Raw genomic sequence first — 18872 nt, forward strand, 5'->3', positions numbered from 1 at the left:
ACGTCATACATTGACTCAATGAAAAAAACTGCACGTGATAATTTAATGATTAGTGCTTCTATCATTCATTTAGTGCCTCAAGCTTAATGCATTCATTCTATGAAACGAACTGTTTTCATTCAGTCAAAGAATCATATGTTATAAATTGATGCAGTGAAACAAAGTGCACGTGCAAGAGTGCATCTCTCACTCATTTAATGTCCCAAGCTTATTACATTCATTCAAGGAAACAAACTGTATTCATTCATTCAATGAAACAAACGTTATACACTGATTCGATTAAAGAAACTGCACAAATTCTTTCACATAGAAGAGAGTTTCTCATTCATTCAATATCTCAAACATTACTCATTCATTGAAAGAAAGGAAATGTATTCATTCGTTCGTTGATTCTCAATTTCAATCGTTCATTCAATGAATCTAACGTTATTCATTGATCCAATGAAAGAAGCTGCTCGTGTTAAGTCAATGAACAGAGCTTCACTCTTTCACTCAATGTCTCGATCTTAATGCATTCATTGAAAGAAGCAAACTGTATTCATTCAATCAATGAAACAAACGTTATTCATTGATTCAATGTCTCATGCTGAACTCATTCATTGTAAGAAACAAACTGTATTCCTTCATTCGTTGAATCAAACTTCAATCATTCATTCAATGAATCAGATTTTTTCATTGTTTCAATGAAACAAACTGCACCAATTAATGCAATTAGAAGAGCATTTTTCATTCATTTGATGTCTCAAGCTGAACTCATTCATTTAAAGAAAGAAACTATATTCATTGATCAGTAATTCAAACTTCAATCAATCATTCAATTACCCGTTATTCATTGATCCAATGAAATAATCTGCTCATTTTTACTTCAATCAGCAGAGCTTTTCTCATTCATTCAATGTCTCAGGCAAAACTGTATTCTTTCATACATTCAGTCAAACTTGAATCATTCATTCAATTAATCATACGTTATCCATTGATTCAATGAAACAAACTGCATGGGATGATTCAATGATTAGAGATTCTCTCATTCATTCAATGTCTCGAGCTTCACACACTCACTCAAGGAATCAAACTGTTTCCATTCATTCAAAGAATCATATGTTATAAATTGATGCAATGAAACAGACTGCACGTGCAGTAGAGCTACTCTTATTTATTTAATGCCTCAAGCTTAATACATTCATTGAAAGAAACAAACATTATTCATTGATTCAATGAAAGACTACTGCACGAATTAATTCAATTAGAAGAGATTTTCTTATTCATTGACTGAACGAAACGAAATTAACTCATTCATTTAATGAACCCAGCTGCTTTCATTCACTCAAAGAATCAAACTACGTTCATTCATACTGTCAGTGAATCGAACTGATCTCATTGAATCAATTCCAGTAACTGCATGTGTTAATTCATCAAGTAGGGCGTTTCTCATTCATTCAGCATCTCAACCTTAACTCATCCATTGAAAGAAACAAACTGTATTCATTCATTCGTTGAATCAAACTTCAATCATTCATTGAAAAAATTAAACGTTATTCATTGATATAATGAAACAAAGTGCTCGTTTTAATTCGATGAGCAGAGTTTCTTTCATTCATTCAATGTCTCCAGTTTAACGCATTCATTCAAAGAAATAAGCATTCATTCATGAAATCAAACTTCAATCATTCATTCAATTAATCATATGTTTTTCATGGATTCAATGAAACAAACTGCATGTGATAATTTAATGAGTAGAGCTTCTCTCGTTCATTTAATGTCTCGAGCTTGACGCATTCATTCTACGAAACAAACTGTTTTCATTCGTTCAATGAATCATACGTTTAAAATTGATGCATTGAAAGAAAGTGCACGTGCAGTAGTGCTTCTCTGATTCATTTAATGTCTCAAGCTTAACACATTCATTCAATGAAACAAATGTTATACCTTGATTCAATTAAACAAACTATGCGAATTAATTCAATTAGAAAAAAGTTTCTCATTCATTCAATGTCTCAACCTTTAGTCATTCATTGAAAGAAATGAAATGTATTAATTTGTTCGTTGATTCTCAATTTAAATAGTTTATTCAATGAACCAAACGTTATTCATTGATCCAATGAAAGAAGCTGCTCGTGTTAAGTCAATGAGCAGAGCTTCACTCTTTCATTCAATGTCTCGAGCTTAATACATTCATTGAAAGAAACAAACTGTATTCATTCAATCAATGAAACAAACGTTATTCATTCATTCAATGTCTCATGCCTAACTCATTCATTGTAAGAAGCAAGCTTTCGTTGAATCAAACTTCAATCAATCATTCAATGAATCAGAAGTTATTCATTGATTCAATGAAACAACCTGCGCCAGTCAATGCAATTAGAAAAGCGTTTCTCATTCATTTGATATCTCAAGCTGAACTCAGTCATTTAAAGAAAGAAACTATATTAATTGATGAGTGATTCTAACTTGAATCAATCATTCAATTGCCCGTTATTCATTGATCCAATGAAACAATCTGCTCATTTTACTTCAATCAGCAGAGCTTCTCTCATTCATTCAATGTTTCCAGCAAAACTGCATTCTTCCATACAGTCAGTCAAACTTCAATCATTCATTCAATTATTCATATGATATTTATGATTCAATGAAACAAACTGCACGGGATGATTCACTGATTAGAGATTCTCTCATTCATTCAATGTCTTGACCTTAACACACTCATTCAAGGAAACAAACCGTCTTCATTCATTCAATGAATCATACGTTATAAATTGATGCAATGAAACAAAGTGCACGTGCAGTAGTGCTTCTTTCATTCATTTACTGTCTCAAGCTTAATACATTCATTCAAGGAAACAAACTGTATTTATTCATTCAATGAAACAAACGGTATACATTAATTCAATTAAACAAACTGCACAAATTAATTCAATTAGAAGAGAGTTTCTCATTCATTCAATATCTCAACCTTTACTCATTCATTGAAAGAAAGGAAATGTATTCATTCGTTCATTGATTCTCAATTTCAATCATTCATACAATGAACCAAACGTTATTCAGTGATCCAGTGAGAGAAGTGCTCGTGTTAAGTCAATGAGCAGAGCTTCACTCCTCACTCAATGTCTCGAGCTTCATACATTCATTGAAAGAAACAAGCTGTATCCATTCAATCAATGAAACAAATGTTATTCATTGATTCAATGAGTTGAGCTTCTCTCATTCATTCAATGTCTGATGCTTGACTCATTCATTGTAAGAAACAAACTGTATTCCTTCATTCGTTGAATCAAACTTCAATCATTCATTCAATGAATCAGAAGTTATTCATTGATTCAACGAAACAAACTGCACCAGTTAATGCAATTAGAAGAGCGTTTCTCATTCATTTGATGTCTCAAGCTGAACTCATTCATTTAAAGAAAGAAGCTATATTAATTGATGAGTGATTCTAACTTCAATCAGTCATTCAATTACCCATTATTCATTGATCAAATGAAACAATCTGCTCATTTTACTTCAATCAGCAGAGCATCTCTCATTCATTCAATGTCTCGAGCAAAAGTGCATTCTTTCATACATTCAGTCAAACCTCAATCCTTCATTCACTTATTCGTATGTTATCTATTGATTGAATGAAACAAACTGCACGAGATGATTCAATGAATAGAGCTTCTTTCATTCAATGTCTCGAACTGCATTTATTCATTCAAGTAAATAAACTGTGCTCATTCATTCATTAAGTCAAACTTGAATCATTCATTCAATTTATCATAGGTTATCTATTGATTCAATGAAACAAACTGCACGAGATAATTCAATGGTTAGAGTTTCTCTCATTCATTCAATGTCTCGAGCTTAACACACTCATTCAAGGAAACAAACTGTTTTCATTCATTCAATGAATCATATGTTATAAATTGATGCAATGAAACAGATGGCACGTGCAGTAGAGCTACTCTCAATTTTTTCAATGGCTCAAGCTTAATACATTCATTCAACAAAACAAACTGTATTTAATCATTCAATGAAACAAACGTCGCACATTGACTCAATGAAAAAAACTGCACGTGATAATTTAATGATTGGAGCTTCTATCATCTATTTAGTGGGTCGAGCTTAACACATTCATTCTATGAAACAAACTGTTTTCATTCATTCAAAGAATCATATGTTATAAATTGATGCAATGAGCTGAGAATACATATAGAGAAACAACATGTTGAACTGCAAGTACACGTGGAGAAACAATGGACTGAACTGAGAGTACAGACAGAAACAACACTGAACTGCATGTACAGATTGAAAAACAATACACTGAAATGTGAGCACAAAGAGAGAAACAACACGCTGAACTGTGAGCATAGATAGAGAAACAACACACTGAACTGAGAGTACAGATCAAGAAACAACTCGCTGAACTGTGAGTACAGGTAAAGAAACAATGGACTGATTGAGAGTGCAGACAGAGAAACAACTCACTGCAATGTGAGTAGAAATAGAGAAACACCACGCTGAAATGTGAGCATACATAGAGAAACAACATGCTGACCTGTGAGCATAGACAGAGGAACCACAGACTGAACTGAGATCACAGATAGAGAAAAAACACACAGAACTGAGAGTACAGAGAAACAAAACACTGAGGTATGAGTACACTAAACTGCGAGTACATGTAGAGAAACAACACACTGAACTGAGTACAGAGACAGAAAGAGCACATTGAACTGCGAGTACAGATAAAGAAACAACACACTGAGCTGCGATAACATAGGAGAAACAACACACTGAACAGATAGTACGGATAGAGTAACATCATGCTGAACTGTGAGTACAACTGGAGAAAAACATTCTGAACTGCAAAAACTAAATAGAGAAGCAGCTAGTACTGCGAGTACACAAAGAGACACCACACACTGAACTGTGAGTACAGATAGAGAAACAACACACTGAACTGAGAGTACAGATCGAGAAAACACACACTGAACTGAGATTACAGACAGAGAAAAAGCGCACTGAACTGAGAGCAGAGATATAGTAACAACATACTGAACTGCAAGTACAGATAGAGAAAAATGACATACTGAACTGAGAGTACAGAGAGAGAAATAGCATGCTGAGCTGAGAGTATACAGAGGGAAACAACACATTGAACTGAGAGTACAGATGGAGATGCAACACACTGAACTGCGAGTACAGATAGAGAAACAGCACACTGAACTGTAAGCATAAATGGAGAAACAACACACTGAACTGACAGTACAGATAGAGAAACAGCGCACTGAACTGAGAGTATAGATGGAGATGCAACACTCTGAACTGTCAGGACAGGTTGAGACACCACACACTGAACTGCAAGCAAAGATAGACAAACAATACACGGAACTGAGAGTATACAAAGAGAAAAGGAACACTGAACTGCGAGCACAGACAGAGAAACAACGCACTGAACTGCGAGCACTGAACAACATACTGAGCTGAGAATACTTATAGAGAAACAACATGCTGAACTGCGAGTACACATGGAGAAACAATGAACTGAACTGAGAGTACAGACAGAGAAACAACACTGAACTGCATGTACAGATGGAGAAACAACACACTGAAATGCGAGCAAAAATAGAGAAACAACACGCTGAACTGTGAGCATAGATAGAGAAACAACACACTGAACCGAGAGTACAGATAGAGAAACCACACACTGAACTGAGATTAGAGTTAGAGAAAAAGCATACCGAAAAGCGAGAACAGATAGAGAAACAACACATTGAACTGCAAGCATAGATAGAGAATCAACACACTGAAATGAGAATAAAGATAAGAAAACAAAACACTGAACTGAGAGTACAGATCAAGAAACAACTCGCTGAACTGTGAGTACAGGTAAAGAAACAATGATTGAGAGTGCAGACAGAGAAACAACTCACTGAAATGTGAATACAGCTAGAGAAACAACACACAGAACAGTGAGTACAAATAGAGAAACAACATGCTGACCTGTGAGCGTAGACAGAGAAACCATAGACTGAACTGAGAGCATAGATAGAGAAAAAAGCACAGAGAACTGAGAGTACAGACAGAGAAACAAAACACTGAGCTATGTGTATACTAAACTGTGCGTACATGTAGAGAAACAACACATGGAACTGAGTACAGAGACAGAAACAAAACATTGAACTGCAAGTACAGATAAAGAAACAACACAATGAACTGCGAATACAGATAGAGTAACAGCACGTTGAACTGTGAGCATAAATGGAAAAACAACACACTGAACTGTGAGGACAAATTGAGAAACCACACACTGAACTGCAAGCAAAGATAGTCAAACAACACACTGAACTGAGAGTATACAAAGAGAAAAAGAACACTGAAGTGCGAGAACAGATAGAGAAACAACATGCTGAACTGAGAGTACACAATGAGAAACAACACAGTGAACTGCGAGCACAGACAGAGAAACAACATGCTGAAATGCGAGCATAGATAGATTAACAACACACTGAACTTCAAGGACAGATAGAGAAACAACACACTGAGCTGAGAATACATTTAGAGAAACAACATGCTGAACTACAAGTACACATGGAGAAACAATGGACTGAACTGAGAGTACAAACAGAGAAACAACACTGAACTGCATGTACAGATAGAGAAAGAACACACTGAAATGCGAGCACAAATAGAGAAACAACATGCTGAACTGCGAGTACACATGGAGAAACAACACATTGAACTGAGAGTACAGATAGAGAAACCACACACTGAACTGAGATTAGAGATAGAGAAAAAACACACCGAAAAGCGAAAACAGATAGAGAAACAACACATTGAACTGCAAGCATAGATACATTAACAACACACTGAACTGCGAGCATCGATAGAGAATCAACACACTGAACTGAGAATAAAGATAGGGAAACAAAACACTGAACTGAAAGTACAGATCAAGAAACAACTTGCTGAACTGTGAGTACAGATAGAGAAACAGCACACTGAACTGAGAGAATAGATGGAGATGCAACACTCTGAACTGTCAGGACAGGTTGAGACACCACACACTGAACTGCAAGCAAAGATAGACAAACAACACACTGAACTGAGAGTATACAAAGAGAAAAAGAACACAACTGCGAGTACAGATAGAGAAACAACACACTGAACTGAGAGTACACATTGAGAAACAACACACTGAACTGCGAGCACAGAGAAACAACATGCTGAAATGCGAGCATAGATAGATTAACAACACATTGAACTGCAAGCATAGATAGAGAAACAACACACTGCACTGCGAGCATCGATAGAGAATCAACACACTGAACTGAGAACACATATAGAGAATGAGCACACTGAATTGAGAATAAAGATAGGGAAACAATGCACTGAACTGAGAGTACAGATCAAAAAACAACTTGCTGAACTGTGAGTACAGGTAAAGAAACAATGTACTGAATGAGAGTGCAGACAGAGAAACAACACACTGAAATGTGAGTACAGATATACAAACAACACGCTGAACTGTGAGTACAAATAGAGAAACAACACGCTGACCTGTGAACATAGACAGAGAAATCACAGACTGAACTGAGATCACAGATAGAGAAAAAAGCACACAGAGCTGAGAGTACAGACAAAGAAACAAAACACTGAGCTATGAATACACTAAACTGCGAGTACATGTAGAGAAACACTGAACTGAGTACAGAGACAGAAACAACACTGAACTACGAGTACACATAAAGAAACAACACACTGACCTGTGATAACACAGGAGAAGCATCACACCGAACAGAGAGTACAGATAGAATAACATGATGCTGGACTTCGAGTACATCTGGAGGAGCAACATTCTGAACTGCAAGAAGAAATAGAGAAGCAGCACACTGAACTGCGAGTACACAAAGAGAAACAACACACTGAACTACAAGCACAGATAGAGAAACAACACACCGAACTGCGAGTACAGAGCCAGAAACAACACATTGAACTGCGAGTACACAAAAAGGAACAACACACTGAACTGCGAGTACACAAAGAGAAACAACACACTGAACCACGAGCACACAGACAGAGACAATGAGCTGAACTGAAAGTACAGACAGAGAAACATCACACTGAAGTGAGAGTACAGATAGAGAAAGAACACACTGAGCTGCGAGTACAGATGTAGAAACAATACATTAAACTGACAGTCCACATTGAGTAATAACACACTGAATTGTGAGTATATATATATAGAGAAACAACACACTGAACTGAGAGTACAGATAGAGAAACAGCACACTGAACTGCGAGTACAGATAGAGAAACAGCACGCTGAACTGTAAGCATAGATGGAGAAACAACACACTGAACTGAGAGTACACATAAAGAAACAACACACTGAACTGAGAGTACAGATAGAGAAACAGCACACTGAGCTGAGAGTACACAGAGGGAAACAACACATTCAACTGAGAGTATAGATGGAGATGCAACACACTGAACTGCGAGGACAGATAGAGAAACCACACACTGAACTGCAAGCAAAGATAGACAAACCACAATCAGAACTAAGAGTACACATAGAGAAAAAGAACATTGAACTGCGAGCATAGATAGATTAACAACACACTGAGTTGAGAATACAGATAGAGAAACAACATACTGAACTACGAGTCCAGATTGAGAAACAACACACTGAACTGTGAGTACAAATAAAGAATCAATGAGCATAAGAGGTACAGTTAGTAAGTTTGTAGATGACACCAAAATTGGAGGTGTAGTGGACAGCGAAGAAGGTTACCTCAGATTACAACAGGATCTGGACCAGATGGGCCAATGGGCTGAGAAGCGGCAGATGGAGTTTAATTCAGATAAATGCGAGGTGCTGCATTTTGAGAAAGCAAATCTTAGCAGGACTTGTACACTTAATGGTCAGGTCCTCAGGAATGTTGCTGAACAAAGGGACCTTGGAGTGCAGGTTCATAGCTCCTTGAAAGTGAAGTTGCAGGTAGATAGGATAGTGAAGAAGGCTTTCCTTTATTGGTCAGAGTATTGAGGACTGGAGTTGGGAGGTCATGTTGCAGCTGTGCAGGACATTGGTTAGGCCACTGTTGGACTATTGCGTGCAATTCTGATCTCCTTCCTATCGGAAAGCTGTTGTGAAACTTGAACAGGTTCAGAAAAGATTTACAAGGACTATGCCAGGGTTGGAGAATTTGAGCTATAGGGAGATGCTGAACAGGTTGGGGCTATTTTCCCTGGAGCGTTGCAGGTTGAGGGGTGACCTTATAGAGGTTTACAAAATTATGAGGGATAAATAGACAAAGACTTTTCCCTGGGGCCAGGAGTCCAGAACTAAAGGGCATAGGTTTAGGGTAAGAGGGGAAAGATATAAAACAGACCTAAGGGGCAACATTTACATGCAGAGGGTGGTACGTGTATGGAATGAGCTGCCAGAGGAAGTAGTGGAGACTGGTACAATTGCAACATTTAAAAGGCATTTGCGTGAGTATATGAATAGGAAGGGTTTGGAGGGATATGGGGTGGGTGCTGGCAGATGGGACTAGATTGGGTTGGAATATCTGGTTGGCATGGACGGGATGGACCGAAGGGTCTGTTTCCATACTGTACATCTCCATGACTCTCTAACTCTATAACTGAACTGAGAGTGCAGATAGAGAAGCAACGCACTGAACTCAGAGTACAGATAGAGAAACAACACACTGAACTGAGAGCATACATAGAGAAACAGCGCACTGAACTGAGAGTACAGATAGCGAAATAGCACACTGAGCTGAGAGTACACAGAGGGAAGCAACACATTCAACTCAGAGTACAGATGGAGATGCAACACACTAAACTGCGAGGACAGATGGAGAAACCACACACTGAACTGAGATTACAGGGAGAGAAAACGCACACTGAAGTGTGAGCACAGACAGAGAAACAACATGCAGAAATGTGAGCAAAGATTGATTAACAACACACTGAACTGCGAGCATAGATAGAGAATCAGCACACTGAACTGAGAGTACAGATAGAGAAATAGCATGCTGAGCTGAGAGTACACAGAGGAAAACAACAAATTGAACTAAGAATACAGATGGAGATGCAACACACTGAACTGCGAGTACAGATAGAGAAACAACACGCTGAACTGAGAGTACAGAAGAACACACTGAACTACGAGTATAGATAGAGAAACAACACACTGCACTGCGAACAGACATAGAGAAGCAACGCACTGAAATGCAAGTACAGGTAGAGAAAAATGACACTGAACTGAGAGTACAGATAGAGAAACAACACACTGAACTGCATCCACATAGAGTAATAACTCACTGAAGTGAGAGTATACATAGAGAAACAACACATCGGACTAAGAGTACAGATGGAGAAACAACACACTGAAGTGTGAGCATAGATAGATTAACAACACACTGAACTGAGAGTTCAGATAGAAAAACAATGCACTGAGCTGTGAGTACAGATGAAGAATTAATGGACTGAACTGAGAGTGCAGATACAGCAGCAATGCACAGAATTGCAGGCACAGATAGAGAAAAGCACACTGAGCTGAGAGTAAAGATAGAGAAACAACATGCTGAACTGAGAGTACAGATAGAGAAATAGCACACTGAACTGAGATTACACAGAGGGAAACAACACATTCAACTGAGAGTACAAATGGAGATGCAACACACTGAACTGCAAGCAAAGATAGACAAACAACACACTGAACTGAGAGTGCACATAGAGAAAAAGAACACTGAAGTGCTTGTGTATATTATAGCATACAGCGGTGCCTGTGTAGATTATGCAGAACAGGAGTCACGGTCCATATTATAAACTACAGCAGTGACTTTGTATATTATAGAGAACAGCAGTCCCTGTGTATATTATACAGAACAGCAGTCACTATGTATATTACACAGAACGGAAGTCCCTGCCTGTTACAGAGAACAGTAATCCATGTGGAAATTATAGAGAACAGCAGTCTCTGTGTACATTAGAGAGAACAGAATTCCCTGTGTATATTATAGCATACGGCAATGCCTGTGTAGATTATTCAGAACTGGAGTCATAGTCTATATTAAAGAGAAGAGTAGTGGCTGTGTATAATGTATAGAACAGCAGTCCCTGTCTATATTATAGAGAACAACAGTCACCGTATAAATTATAGATAACAGCAGTGCCTGTGAATATTAAAGCGAACAGCAATCTCTGCTTAAGATTAGATTAGATTACTTACAGTGTGGAAACAGGCCCTTCGGCCCAGTAAGTCCACACCGACCCGCCGAAGCGCAACCCACCCATACCCCTACATTTACCCCTTACCCAACACTACGGGCAATTTAGCATGGCCAATTCACCTGACCCGCACATCTTTGTGACTGTGGGAGGAAACCTGAGCACCCGGAGGAAACCCACACAGACACGGGGAGAACGTGCAAACTCCACACAGTCTGTCACCTGAGTCGGGAATTGAACCCAGGTCTCAGGCGCTGTGAGGCAGCAGTGTTAACCACTGTGCACTAACCACCTCCACCACTGTGTAAGTTACAGAGAACAGCAGACCCTATGTATATTATGGAGAACAGCTGTTCCTGTGTTTATTGTGCAGAACAGTAGTCACTGTCTATGCTATAGAGAACAGCAGACCCTTTGTATATTGTCGAGAACAGCAGTATCTGCATATCTTATACAGAACAGCAGTCTCTGTGTATATTGTATGGAACAGCAGTCTCTGTCACTTGTAATCAACTGCAGTCACTGCGTATCTTATAGAGGACAGCAGTCTCTGTGCATATTATAGAGAACTACCGTCCCATTGTATATTAGAAAGAATGACAGTCCCTGTGTATATTATGGAGAACAGCAATCCCAAACTACATTATAGAGAACAGCAGTCCCAGTGCATATCATGGAGAACAGCAGCCTCTATTTATATTGTCAAGTAGATGACACAGAACAGGAATCACTGTCTATATTACAGAGAATAGTAGTGTCTGTGTATATTATGGAGAACAGCTGCCTCTGTCTATATTATAGAGAACCGCAGTCCATGTGGACATTATCAAGAACAGCAGTCCTGGTATGTATTATGCAGAACGGGAGTCACTGTCTATATTATAGACTACAGCAGTGCTTATGTAAATTATACAGGACTGCCGCCCCTGTCTATATTATAGGGAACAGCAGTCCCTGTGTATATTATGGTCAACACTAGTCTATATGTATATTATAGAGAACAGCTGTCTCTGTGTATATAATGGAGAAGAGGAGTGACTGTGTATTATACAGAATAGCAGTCTCTGTGTATATTATACGGAATGTCAGTCCCAAGGTATATTAGAAAGAATGGCAGTCCCTGTGTGCACTATGGGGAACAGCAGTTGCTTTGCATATTATACAGAACCGCCGTGTCTGTGTATATTATGAGAACAGCGGTCTCTGTGTACAGTTTAGAGAACAGGCATGCCTGTGTGTGTTACACAGAACTGAAGTCACTGTATATATTACAGAGAACAGCAGTTCCTATCTATATTATAGAGAATGGCGGTCTTTGTATGCATCATATGGAATGGTAGTCACTGTCTCTTGCACAGAACAGCAGTCTCTGCGTAAACTATACAGAACAGCAGTCTCTGTGTATGTTATAGAGAATCACAGTCCCAGGGTACATTAAAGAGAATGCAGTCCCCGTGTCTATTATGGACAACAGCTGTCCCTGTCTATATTATAGACAATAACAGCTGCTATCTATGTAGTAGAGAACAGAATTCCATGTGTATATTATAGCATACAGCAGTGCCTGTGTAGATTGTACAGAACAGGAGTTACACTCTATATTAAAAAGAAGAGTAGTGCCTGTGTATATTATATAAAACAACAGTCCCTGTCTATATTATGGAAAACAGAAAACACTGTATATATTATGGATAACAGGAGTGCCTGTGTATATTAAAGTGAACAGCAGTCCTTGGGTGAATTACAGAAAACAATAGTCACTGTGTATATTATAGAGAACAGCAGTCTCTGTGTATATTATGGAGAACAGCAATCTTTCTCTATATTATAGATAACAACAGTTGCTATCAATATAGTAGAGAACAGAATTCCACGTGTATATTATAGCATACAGCAGTGCCTGTGTAGATTGTACAGAACAGGAGTCACAGTCTATATTAAAGAGAAGAGTAGTGCCTGTGTATATTATATTAAACAACAGTCCCTGTCAATATTATGGAGAACAGCAAACATGGTATATATTAAGGATAACAGCAGTGCCTGTGTATATTAAAGTGAACAGCAGTCCTTGTGTGAATTACAGAAAACAATAGCCACTGTGTATATTATAGAGAACAGCAATCTCTGTGTATATTATGGAGAATAGCAATCCTTCTATATATTATAGAGAACAGATGTTGCTGAGTATATTAGAGAGAACAGCAATCTCTGTGCAAATGAAAGAGAACAACAGTCCCTGTGTATATTATCGAGAACAACATCTCTGTCTATATTATAGAGAACAGAAGTCTCTGTTTTTATCATATGGAACGGTAGTCCCTGTCTCTTGCAGAGGTCAGCAGTCGCTGTGTATGCTATACATAACAGAAGTCTCTGTGTACATTAAAGAGAATGCAGTCCCTGTGTCTATTATGGACAACAGCTGTCTCTGTCTATATTATAGAGAACTGCAGTTGCTGTCTATACTATAGAAAACACAATTTCCTGTGTATATTATAGCATATAGCAGTGCCTGTGTAGAATGTACAGAACAGGATCCTCAGTCTATACTAAAGAGAAGAGTAGTGCCTATGTATATTATACAGAAAAGCTGTCTCTGTCTATATTGCAAATAACAGCAGTGCCTGTGTATATTAAAGTGAACAGCAGTCCCTGTATATATCACAGAGAACTGCGGACCATTTGTATATTATAGAGTACAGCATTGCCTGTGTTTTTGTGCAAAACAGTCATCACTACCTATACTACAGAGAACAGCAGTCCCTGTGTATGTTATGAAGAACAGCAGTCTTTGTGTATATTATATGGAACAGCAGTCTCTTTGTATAATATACGGAACAGCAGTCCCTGTGTATATTGCAGATAACTACTGTCCTTTTGCATGTTAGAATGAATAGCAGTCCCTGACTATATTGTAGAAAACAGCAGTCACTGTACATACATTGGAGTTCAGCAGTCCTTATTTGTGTTGTGGGGTTCAGTAGTGCCTGTGTAGATTATACAGAACAGGACTCACTGTCAATATTATCGAGATTAGTAGTGCCTGTGACTATTAAAGAGAACAGCAGTCCATGTATTAAAGAGAGCAGCATTTCCTGTCCATATTATTTTGAACTGGTGTCACTGTGTATATTACAGAGAACAGCAGTCCCTGTGGTATATTATAGAGAACATCAGTCTCTTTGTATGTTATACAGAAAAGCAGTCCCTGTGTCTATTGTAGAAAACTACTGTCCTTTTGCATGTTAGAACGAATAATATAGTTCCTGACTATATTATTTAGAACAATGGTCATTGTGCATTCTATGGAGTTCAGCAGTCCTTATTTATGTTATGGAGTTCAGCAGTCCCTGTGTAGATTGTACAGAACAGAATTCACTGTCAATATTATCGAGACTAGTAGTACCTGTGAATATTACAGAGAACAGCAGTTCTTGTCTTTATTTACAGAGAACAGCAGTCCATGTATTATAGAGAGTAGCATTTCCTGTCCATGTTATTTAGAACAGGTGTTACTGTGTATATAATAGAGAACAGCAGATCCTCTCATATATTATAGAGAACAGCCGTCCCTGTGTATGTTATACAGCAGTGCCTGTGATTATTGTACAGAACAGGAGTCATTGTTTATACTGGAGAGAACAACAGAGCCTGTGCATATTTTGAAGAACAGCAGTGCTGTATATATTATGCAGAACAGCAGTCCCTGTGTGAATTATGGAGAACAGCAGTTGCTGTGTATACTGTACAGAACAGGAGTCATTGTCGATACTATCAAGAGCAACAGAGCCTTTGTATATTATGGAGAACAGCAGTCCCTGTGCATATTATCGAGAAAGCAGTACCTGTGTGTATTCTAGAGAACAGGAGAGCCTGTGAATAATTATGCAGACCAAAAGTCACTGTCTATATTATACACTACAGCAGTCGCTGGGTATATTATGAAGAATAGCAGTCTCTAGGCACAGAATGGAGAGCAGGAGTGCCTGTGAGTATTATACCAGAACAGGAATCAGTATATGTTTTGAGAACAGCAGCTTCTGTCTAGATTATTGAGAACAACGATCTCTGTGTATATTATAGGGAACGGAAGTCCCTGCCACTTACAGAGAACAGCATTCGCTGTGTATATTATAGAGAACAGCAGTCCCTATCTATATTATAGAGCACAGAAGTTGCTGTGTATATTACAGACAACGGTAGTCCCTGTTATTTTATAGAGAACGGAATTCCCTGCTCATATTATAGCGTACAGCAGTGCCTGTGTTTATTGTACAGAACAGGAGTCACTATCAATACTATAAAGAACTACAGCCCCTGTGTACACTATATAGAACAGCAGTCTCTGTGTATATTATACAGAATGGCAGTCGCTGTGTATATTGTAGAGAACAGCAGTCCCTGTCTATATTATGGAGAACAGCTGTCTCCGTGTGTATTATGGAAAACAGCACTTGCTGTGTATATTGTACAGAACAGGAGTCATTATTGATATTATAGTGAGCAGCAGAGCCTGTGTATATGATGGAGAACAGCAGTCCCTGTGCATTTTATCCAGAAAAGCAGAACAGGAGTGCCTTTGTACATTAGGCAGAAGAAGAGTCACTGTCTATATGATAGACTTCAGCATACCTGTATATATCATACAGAACAGTAGACCCTGTCTATATTATAAAGAACAGTAGTCTCTGTGCATATTATGGAGAACAGCAATCTCTGTGCATAGTAAGAAGAACAAGAGTGCCTGTGGGTACCAGAACAGGAATCACTGTATATATTTTAACAGCAGTGTCTGTCTATATATTATAGAGAACAGCAGCCACTGCGTATATTGCGCGGAACAGAAGTCTGTCACTTACAGAGAACAACAGTCCCTGTCTATATTATAGAGAATAACAGTTGTTGTGTAAATTAGAGCGACTGACACTTCCTGTGTATTTATGGAGAACAGAATTCCTTGTGTATATTATAGCATACAGCAGTGCCTGTGTAGACTCTACAGAGCAGGAGTCACTGTCCATATTATTCACTACAGTAGTGCCTTTGTATATTATAGAGAACAGCAGTCCCTGTCGACATTCTAGAGAACAGCAGTCTCTATGTGCATTATACGCAACGGAAGTCCCAGTTTCTTTCAGAGAACAGCGGTCCCTGTGTATATCATGGAGAACAGCAGTTCCTGTCTATATTATGGAGAACACTAGTGCCTATGTATATTATAGAGTAAAGCAATGTATTTGTTTACTGTACAGAAGATGGGTCACTGTCTGTATCATAGACTACAGCAGTGCCTTTTTATCTTATAGGGAACAGTAGTCCCTGTCTATATTATACAGAACGGCAGTCTCTGTGCATATTATATGGAACAGAAGTCCCTTTCTCTTATAGAGAACAGCAGTCACTGTGTATATATTTTGAGAATAGCAGTCTCTGTGTATATTATTGGGAACAGCAGTCCCAGTGTATATTATGGAGAACAATGGTGCCTGATTATATTCTCGAGAACACTAGTTGCTGTGTATGATATAGAGAACAGCAGTCACTGTGCATAATATAGTGTACAGCAGTGCTTATGTTGATTGTACAGAAGATGAGTCAGTATCGGTAGTACAGACAACAGCAGAGCCTGTGAATATTTTGGAGAACAGCTAGCCCTGACTATATTATGGAGAACAGCACTCACTGTGTATATTGTAGAGAACAGCAGTCCCTGTGGATATTATAAAGAACAGTGCGCCCTGTTTTGATAATAAAGTACAGCAGCGCCTGTGTAGATTAACAGAACTGTCACTGTGTCTATTATAGAGAATATTAGTGCCTGTGAATATTATGGAGAACAGCAGTCCTGTCCATTTTCTTGAGAACAGCTGTCCCTGGCTATATTATACAGAACAGCACTCACTGTGTATATTGTAGAGAACAGCAGTCCCTGTGGATATTATAAAGAACAACTTGCCCTGATAATAAAGTACAGCTGTTTATGTACATTAGAAAGAACAGCAGTCACTGCTAGGTATTTACAGAGAATAGCAGTGCCTGTTTATATTTTAGAGAACTGCAGTTCCTATTTATATTATAGAGAACAGCAGTCATTGTGTACATTTTCAAGAACTGCAGTCCCGATCTATATTATAGAGAAAAGCAATGCCTATGTATAATGCAGAGAACAGGAGTCACTGTCTATGTTGGAAAGAACTTTAATCCCTGTCTCTGTGAAAGAGAACAGCAGTGCCTGTGTATATTGTAGAGAACAGCAGACACGGGTAATAATATACACGGGTATATTATAGGGAGCAGCTGTTCTTGTGTACATGATAGAGAAAAGCAGTCTCTATATATCATATAGAGAACAGCAGTTCATGTATCTAGAGTACAGAACAGCAGCACCTGCGTATATTATTGAAAGCAACAGACCCTGTTTATATTTTAGAGAACAGCGGTCCCTGTGTATATTTTAGAGAACAGCAGTCTCTGTGTATATGTTAGAGAACAGCTGTCCCTGAGTAAATAAGACGGAACAGCAGTCTCTGTCTGTATTATAGAGAGCTGCAGTACCTGGACATATTATTAAAAATCACACAACACCAGGTTATAGTCCAACAGGTTTAATTGGAAGCAACCTAGCTTTCAGAGCAACGGTTCTTCATCAGGCGATTGTGGAGGGCTCGATCTTAACACAGAATTTATAGCAAAAATTTGTAGTGTGATGTAACTGAAATTATACATTGAAAAATTGATTGTCTGTTAGAATACAGTGATAGTTTCACTTCTTTCATGTGTAAATCACAAAAACCTTTTTTTTAAAGTTGCATTCTCAGGTTAGCTGTTAACAATGGTGATAGCTAGACAATATGTTGAAGGTGTTAGCCCCCTGTGTTCTCTGTCTATGACCTGATGTTTAGATTGATTCTAATCGAAAAAGTGAAATAACAGAGTTTTACATAAATTCATGCAGTTTTTGAGCTCAGAGTTCTACATGAATATATGCAGTTTTTGAGCAAAGTGTAATGTAACTCTGCAAGTACAAATTCACCACTCAAAGTATATATGTGCATGTGGGTCTTTGTTTATCTGTGTGTGTGTCTGTCTGGGGTGGGGGTTGTAAGTGTGAGAAGGTGTGTGTGTGTGTGTGTGTGTGTATAGTGTCTTAAGTCTGTGAGGGGGTGCATGTGTGAGTGTGGGAGAGTGTGTGTCTATACGGGTGTGTGTGGGTGCCTGTGTGCGCATCTGTGTGTACCTGTGTCCGTGTGTATGTGAGAGTGTGTATGTGTAGGAATATCTGTGTGTGTGTGTGTGTAGTGCAATGGTGATCTCCTGTAATGTGACATGAACCCAAGGTCCCGGTTGAGGCCCTCCCTCTGGGTACCGAACTTAGCTATCAGCCTCTGCTCGGTCACTTTCCTCTGCTGCCTGTCCCGAAGTCCACCTTGGAGGATGGTCACCCGAAGGTCCGAGGCTGAATGTCCTGGACCACTGAAGTGTTCCCCAACTGGGAGGGAACCCTTCTGTCCATTGATTGTTGTGCGGTGCCCATTCATCCGTTGTCGTAGCCTTTGCTCGGTTTCCCCAATGTATCATGCCTCTGGGCATTCTTGCCTGCAATGTATAAGATAGACAATGTTGGCTGAGTCACATGAGTACCTGCCATGTACAAG

The sequence above is a fragment of the Hemiscyllium ocellatum genome, chromosome 8, assembly GCF_020745735.1.
Source record: "Hemiscyllium ocellatum isolate sHemOce1 chromosome 8, sHemOce1.pat.X.cur, whole genome shotgun sequence".
Taxonomy (NCBI): Eukaryota; Metazoa; Chordata; class Chondrichthyes; order Orectolobiformes; family Hemiscylliidae; genus Hemiscyllium; species Hemiscyllium ocellatum.